At 51.9% G+C, this 7,963-nt stretch overlaps 1 pseudogene; it reads right to left on the minus strand.

Annotated features, from left to right (window-relative positions):
• Positions 1 to 2,768: 2,768 nt before the first annotated feature.
• LOC144179772 (uncharacterized) lies at positions 2,769 to 7,667 on the minus strand (annotated as a pseudogene).
• Between the last annotated feature and the right edge of the window lie 296 nt (positions 7,668 to 7,963).

A 7,963-nucleotide genomic window follows, 5' to 3' on the forward strand; every position in this document is an offset into this window, starting at 1 on the left:
CTACAGTCATCGGGAATCGTTGATAGAATAAATACCGCATGATAGTAGAACGTTATTGGTTGTCGTGGAGAAGCATTGCTTTACAAGAATTGCAATGGTTGCTGGGTAGTTGGTAAATGGTTTTTCTTAAACCAATTCCTGCGTGGCTGAAGGACGCAAGACAGGAGGGTGCCCGAAACCTGTACTCAGCTTCACAACTGAATGCTGCGGTCGGTTTACAAGCTGCCACCTACGCTTGAAAAATCACGCACACCTTCGTCTAACGACGGTGAGGGTTTATCGCAAAGCTCTATCGTATGGGTTTCCTTGGTTGCCTTCTGGATTTAAACTATGACTAGTTGAGCGTCGAATTTGACCAGCACGCAGTTTGGTCTTTTGATCGCAGCGTCTTTGACTTTGACCATTTCCCATTCGATTTCGCACGAAGAAAGCTTTGTGTTCAACCATCATAATCATTAGACGGAGGGCTAGATGATCTTGCTGTTTAATTTCGAACTTCCATGCCCCCCTCTCCAAATCTAAACTTTGTCCAGTGTGTCGGAAATGTGTCTGTACTGGAGGACTCGGGCTGATGCACCCATATTTGAGGCAACTAATCGCGCGTTTTGGTGTCTTCACCAGGCATTACACAATTTTTAGGTACTCTGTAAAGAATACTGAAGCATTAAAAAACACCGGCTGACGTTTTAACGCTGCCACATTTTTTAACTATCGGTGCCAGCCTTTATTCTACGCAGGTGGTAAAACGGGAAGGGGAGGAGGGATGGTGGATGGTTTGTAGCTTGGGCTGCTGAGTTGGTGAATAACTTTGGCGCTTGATAAAATGACCACCACAAATGTGGGATTTCCACTTCGGCTTTCAGGCTCCCATGCTGTCGGTGTCGCTCACCAAAACCGAGGGCACAAAGCTCTCGGTTACAGAAAGTGTAAACTACCGCAACATTTCTACGGCTACACGGTAATCCATCTCGTATGCAGGTGCCTTTCTATTTAAAGCACACGTATCGAGGTATACCAGCGCTAAGGCTGGCGTGGAAACCGTAGTCATTGAAACCAGTGAAGATAATTTAAAGTGGTAGAAATGAATAATAATATTGTAATAGTTTTATTCCTACTCAGATCACGCGGAGCCAGGCGCAGAGCGCTGCAAAAAGCGCTCGTGTCAATGTAGCCCATTCCCAGCCTTACACGCATCCAATAAGTTTGCGTAGCCGTTTGTGCATTTAGGAAGAAAATAATACTACTAATAGTAATTTTATTCGCACTCAGAACGGGTGTAGCCAAGCGCAGATCGCTGCAAAAAGCGGTCATGCCATTTCAGCCGATACCCAACTTTAGAAGCGTCCGACAAGTTTACGTAGTAATTACTGCATCTATATAAGAACCCAACACATCTGTCTAGACTTTGTTTCACCGCACATATACGCTCACAACACCACCAAAATATTCAAAGCACCGAAGCAAACACGACAAAAACAACGGGAGGCTGTGTAGTCCAATGCACCGGCTCATTCCACTGACGAGGGGAGCGCCGAGTGGTGGCGCCACCCGTCCAGCTGCCCGGTCCCTATAGGTTACAGGGAGTTTTATAGGTTACAACGTAAAGGTTACATGCGAGATTTTGTTAATGTAACCTATAAATCATTAATGTAACCTATAAACCGCTTTTAACTTCACGCTTGTAACCCTTAGAATGAACTGGGATAAAGAAAACATCAAAATGGATTCATTGTAACCTTTATTTTATAGGTTACTTCTGTTTAGAAGTTACATTATGGGTTACAAGGATTAGAGTGTATGATTGGAAGCTTTAGGGCCACTATAAACGTTAAGCACATGAAGGCAAGAGGCAGAGCGTTTCGGTGGATACAGGGTGATGAAGTCATGTGGTATCGCAATATCGGCAAATGTGTGGTGCTCAGCGGGAATGTTACGCTGTACCAGAACCGCCGTTGAGTTATTACCAGGAGTATGGAAAGCTTGATACCCCGTGAGCTTGACCTCTCTTCCAGGCTCTTGCAGGGCAATAGCAGCTGGGGGTAATGGTTTAGCAGAAATTAGGCGTTGAAGATTTTGGCGCTTACGGAAGAAACCACGGCAGCGGTCACGCGACAAGGGGGTTGCCATGCCTATTCATCGTTGCCATCGTTACAGGCAGGGCTCCAGGGCTCCGAAGAAATGTCGAAGGTTATTGTTGATCGTTTCCAAAGTGGATTGCATCACCGTTTGGTTGGCTAGAAGGGTGTTATGTAGCAAGTATTCCTCCCTCTGACTAGCAAGGAAACGTTCAAGAATAGCAAATTTCTCATCACATGCCATCGCACATGGTGACTCATTGATAGAGACCGCTATGCGCTTATGGGGAGGAGAGTCGGAGTTTATCAACTGTCTGAGGAGTAGGGGGAGTACCGGCTGGCTCGGAGGCATCAGGCGGGTGGTTATGGGCATGAGAGGGGGGAAGCATAGCAAGCTGGAGCTCCCGCTTGAGGGCAGCATTTTCTTGACGCAGGGTAGTGACCTTTGCGCGGAAGGCCCGAAGCTCTTTCATTACTTCTGGCAAAGGGTCTGGGGAAAGGGGTGGAAAGGAGGATCGAGACGGAGCCCCACCGGGCGAGGAACGCAGGGTGCTCACCTGCTCATGGTGTTGCACATTGGTTGGCAAATTGACGGCTTGCGTTTTCGTCTTCGCTTTGTTGTTGCCGTCAGGGGGACGTTTCAACTGCGACTGGCGGGTTGACATGGGGGAATACCAGTAGACGGGGTGCCAGTCACAGCCGATGCAGTGAGTCTACCGGCGGCGGCTTGGGCATACGTAGGAGGCTGGCGTCCAGGTTGATAGCAGCGGGGGCACTCAGCTGTGCCGGTGACATGTGGGCCCTCACATACAATGCACTTGGGAGAGCCGGGTGGTCTTCTGGGGCGTTGGGAATTCCGCACTTGGGGCACCGTGGGGTTGTCTGGGTGTTCGGACACACATCTTGGCGATGGCCTGTCCGCCAGTATGTCGTGCAGGCCTCTGTTTTGCGGCGAAATGGTCTGCAGCGGTAGGTGGCGGAGCGGTAGCGGATCCAAAAAGGAACCCGCCTGCCATGGAAGAGAATTTGAGCGATTTTCGAAGTGTTTAGACGCGGAGGTCACGTATACCTCGGTGGAACGGGAAGGGTTTCAGTTCTTGAGCCCGTTTTAATAAAGCATTTGGAGGTCAGGGTTATAGTTGCACACACTCTCCATTATTTGCGCCGGGGTGTCGTCCGGGGGATATTGGAGATGAGGCCGGTGACGGTGTTCGCCGGTACGGCAATGTGTGTGCTCACGGGATACTGTTTCCCATTGAGGAGGAGGGTTTCAAGCTTCTCGTAGGATTGTGCTCGCTCCTCAGAGGGCGTACTCACAACGATAAAGTTGGAGACCGGGTGTATTCACACTTGGTCGCCTGGGATCATTGGTAGCGCAGCCTGCCGTTGAATGGTGTCGGCTAAAACCGCTGCAGATGCTGTAGCAAGGGCGAGGCCTCCGCGTGGTCGAAGAATTATTTTCACGTCGGTCGCTGGTAATGGAGTCGCCGGTGTCCGACGTTTAGGAGTGCGCTGGCCACGCTTGGGACTGGAGCCCGAAGTCGACCGTTGGGAGATTGCAGCAGAGGCTGGCGCTTGGTTGCAGCCATAAACGATGATTGTTTCCGTCTCACATCGAGCCATCCTGGAGTAGCGCGAGCACGCGCGGGCTTTGCAGGGATTGTTGCAGCTCGCAGAATGCTTTTAAAGACGATGGTCTTTCTTGGGCTACTTAAACCCAGAAATTTTGGTCTGTATGTCTGTCTGTGTCTGTCTGTCTGTAACTCGATTCAGCCACCCGGCCAAAGTAAAATGCTTACTGCGCAATAGTCTTATGTACCCACAGCCAAATGTAAACGTCTAAGCCCGGTTTACATGTTCATACTTGTCAACTTTGTTGAACATGAACATGACATTACGCAAATATAAGACAGAAAATTAGTACACAAGGCATATTTGCAGTGTTCCTTTATTAAAAATTCCTGGATGCTTGGTTTTTTGTTAGCAAATGATATTCTACATCTACTGCAGAAAACCGCCGCCTGCTGTTCTGTTTGCTGCGCCACCTCCTGGCGGCATACGAGAAATCTCGCGGCAACAGCAAAGAAAGGTTCCACTAACTAGGTTTCACGTTCTGCGCACGTGGAACATGGCTACGCGGTTCTATAAACCCTGAAGTCGGCCGCCTCGATTCACGCGCGTCTCCGCCGTACTGCAGCCCTGGCATCGAGGAACCACGCCTGTAGCAGTGGAACACGGTAAATTATAATCGCCTTGAGAAAACCTTTAGTGTGTTTACCTTGGGATGAGCGCGACAGAACAGAAACAGCAGCAAAGAGGGTCATTTCCTTTGCAAATGTGTACAGACTATCGTCTTTTGACGACATTTGCAACGAAAGGAGCAGACACGCGGCCAATTTTTTCTTGGGCGTTTTCCCAGCTGAATAGGGTGCTATCTTTCGTCAAGCGCCTGAGTGGCTCTGAAATGCGTGCGAAGTCTGAGACGAAGCGCCGGTAGTATGCGCACAGTCCGAGAAATCTGCGCACGCCCTTCTTATCTTTCGGTCTTAGGAAGTTCGCTATGGCTGAAGTTTTCGCCGGGTCAGGCAGGACTCCCGCGGCGTTGACGACATGGCCCAAAAACTTGAGTTCCTCGTACGCGAAGCGGCACTTTTCAGGCTTCAGCGTTAACCCCGACGTACGGATGGCCTTGAAAACAGACTACAACCTTGCAAGGTGTTCGTCGAAAGTCCGGGAGGATACCACAACGTCGTCGAGGTATACGAGGCAGGTGTGCCACTTCAGGCCAGCTAGCACAGTGTCCATGATTCTCTGAAACGTTACTGGCGCCGTGCATAGCCCAAACGGCATCACATTGAACTCGTATAGGCCGTCCGAGGTTATGAATGCAGTCTTCTCTCGAGCTCTCTCGTCCACTTCAATTTGCCAGTAGCCGGTCTTCAGATCCATCGATGAGAAGTACTTCGCGTGGCAGAGGTGGTCGAGGGCGTCGTCGATTCATGGCAGGGGGTACACGTACTTTTTCGTGATCTTGTTCTATCGCCGGTAGTCAACGCAGAACCTCAGTGTGCCGTCTTTTTTCTTCACGAGTACGACCGGCGCAGCCCACGGTCTTTTCGATGGCTGTATAATGTCGTCGCTGAGCATGTCGTCGACTTGAGTCCGGATGGCTTCGCGCTCGTGTGAAGAGACGCCGTACGGTGACTGTCGGGTAGGTCGGGCTCCATCCTCGGTTATTATCCGGTGCTTCGCCAGAGGTGTATGACGTAACTTTGAGTTCGACGAAAAACACTCGCTGTAGCGATGCAGCAAAGCCAATAACTTGTCCCTTTCTTCTTGCGGTAGCGCCGGGTTCACGTCGAAGGGATGCGGAAGCTTGAAGGCATCTTCGGGTGCGCGTTCAAAGTCGGCGACTGCGATCACGTCCCTTGCTTGTTGCGTTTCTTCGAGGAACGCAATTGCAGCGCCCTTGTTTACATGCTGGTACTCCTCGGTGAAATTGGTGACCAAAACGTGGGATTTGCGCCGCTTAAACCGCGCAATGCGTCTTGCGACAGGCACACCGCGGTCGAGAAGCAACCTTTGGTCACTCTCCACGATAGCGTCGACGTCAGGAGCAGCACCTTCACAGTAGACGGTGATCATCAGGCTTGCGCTGGGTGGCAGGGTGACATGATCATCGGCGATCCTTACAGCTGCACGGTGTTCGGGGTTCGATCGGAGGAAAAAGTTATCGACTTCGTCTGCAAATTGATTAATGCGCCGTTGTCCGTCAAAAAGTCAATTCCAAGAATTACGTTGCGGGAGAAGTGAGGCAAGATAACGAACGCGGCAGGGTACGTCGTCCGTCTATGGTGACGCGGGATGTGCACGTTCCACTTGGCGTCACGAGGCGGCCTCCTGCTGTGCGTATGTGCGGACCGTCCCATCTGGTCATAACTTCAGCTTAGCCGCAAATGGTCCGTGTCTATGAGGGCGACTACGTTAAAGCCGTCGATGGACAACTGGACGCCGGACGCCGTTTTCCTCGAGTTTCGGGTGCGTCTGGGCGTCGTATCTCGGCTTGTGCGTGTTGGCGGTGGGGCATTATGCGTCGTCATTATCGTCGCCTTCTTAGCTTGAGGCCTGGTCACGTCGGGTACACGTCGCGCCGTGTAGTTGTCGTGTTCGGGAGTCACGTCCGGGTTAGATCGGGTCGCCGGGCTGAGGGCATGTCGTGAAGCATGGTCTTGAGCGAGTCACTGCGTCGTTGGAGGGTTTTCATTTTCAACTTTACCTCCCGATGTTGCTGCTTTTAGTTTCCCCTGCGTGGGCTGGGGGACCTTTCCACGTGGGAAGTCAGCATTGCTACGGGGGTTGGGCGACTGGTGTAGGTAGGGCTATGGCGAACGGTTGAAACGGTCTGGGCCACGGCTGGTTTCAGATAGATACTCGTCGATCTCACGTGGTCGGTGGCCAGGGAGAGGGCGAGGTGCGTCGACGGAGAAACCACGCAGTGCGAGTCTCTTGTTTGGGCAGCGACGGTAGATGTGATCAGCCTCTCCGCAGTGGTAGCACAGAGGACGATTATCGGGAGTTCGCCATACGTCCGTCTTCCTCGGCGTCTGGTTTTGGGCCACAGGGGGTCGGGCGGGTGACAGTGGACGGCGTTACGGCGGGGCCTCTTGACGACGAGTTGGAGCAGGGCGGGGTCGACGAACAGCTTCGGCGTAGGCCATAGCTTGTGGCTCACGGGGTGCTTCCGACGGCGTAGAAGTCTCCAGTGCGTGTTGAACTTCTTCTCGGATAGCGTCGGTCAGGGAAGCGACTTGGAGTTGCGGCGTTGTTGGGAAAAGTTTCCTCAGTTCTTCGCGAACGACGGCGCGGATTGTTTCCCGTAAGTCTTCTGTCGCGAATCCAGGGGCGTTGACGGGGTTCTCCAAAAACGCGTTGAAAGGTCGATCGTAGTGCCTCGAACGCATGTCCAGGGTCCTCTCGATCATGGACGCCTCGGTCACGAACTCAGCGATGGTTCTTGGGGGGTTGCGAATTAGTCCAGCGAACAGCTCTTGCTTTACACCCCGCATGAGAAAGCGCAGCTTCTTTACTTCCGCTATTTCTGGGTCAGCTCGTCATCTCCTCAACGAACACTACAACACCTACGTTGGGGTGTTGGATTCGCGTCTGCAACAATATCTCAGCTCGTTCTTTACGCACCACAGTTGTGAACGTTTTCAAAAACTCTGTTTTGAAGATGCCCCATGATGTTAGCTAGCTCTCGTGATTTTCAAACCAGACTCTAGCCGAGTCTCCGAGGTAGACAAACACTTGCCTCAAGGTTTCTTCGTCATCCCATCGGTTGAAATTTCGGACGCGCTCCAGCTTCTCCAGCCACTCTTCGGGGTCTTTCCCAGGAGATCCTCGGAATGATGGGGGCTCCCGACGTTGCTGCAGAACGACGGGAGGATTGGCTTGGTTGACCATGGTGTTGGTAGTGACGTCTTCCTTCTTCACTTTCTCCGGTAGTAGACCGAGTTCGGGAGAGAGGCCTCCCTGTCGGCGGCTGGTACGAGTGAGGCTTGCAGGGCGAGTTGCAGATGGTTTAGGGTGCATGTACCCAGCACCTCCACCAGATGTCACGAAGCCAAATACGACGCCGTTCTCTTCAAGGAAAACAAGTTTATTGGAGCGAACTTGTGCTCCCCTAGCAACTCAAAGAATACAGGCGGTGAAGCAGCAGTCAACGAAGTGACGTGCGAAGGCGAGCGTCGACGATTCGAATGCCGTGGCATCTGCTCTCCAGGAATTTATCACTCGGCCCGAGGGTTTCACGAATAGTCGAAGTGTATCCAGAACACTGTAGATCAATGAAGATCATTCTAGGCTGTTCACGTTAGTTCGGAACGCTC

The sequence above is a fragment of the Haemaphysalis longicornis genome, unplaced genomic scaffold, assembly GCF_048455015.1.
Source record: "Haemaphysalis longicornis isolate Haplotype H1 unplaced genomic scaffold, Haemaphysalis longicornis Haplotype H1 scaffold_4, whole genome shotgun sequence".
NCBI classification, from domain to species: Eukaryota; Metazoa; Arthropoda; class Arachnida; order Ixodida; family Ixodidae; genus Haemaphysalis; species Haemaphysalis longicornis.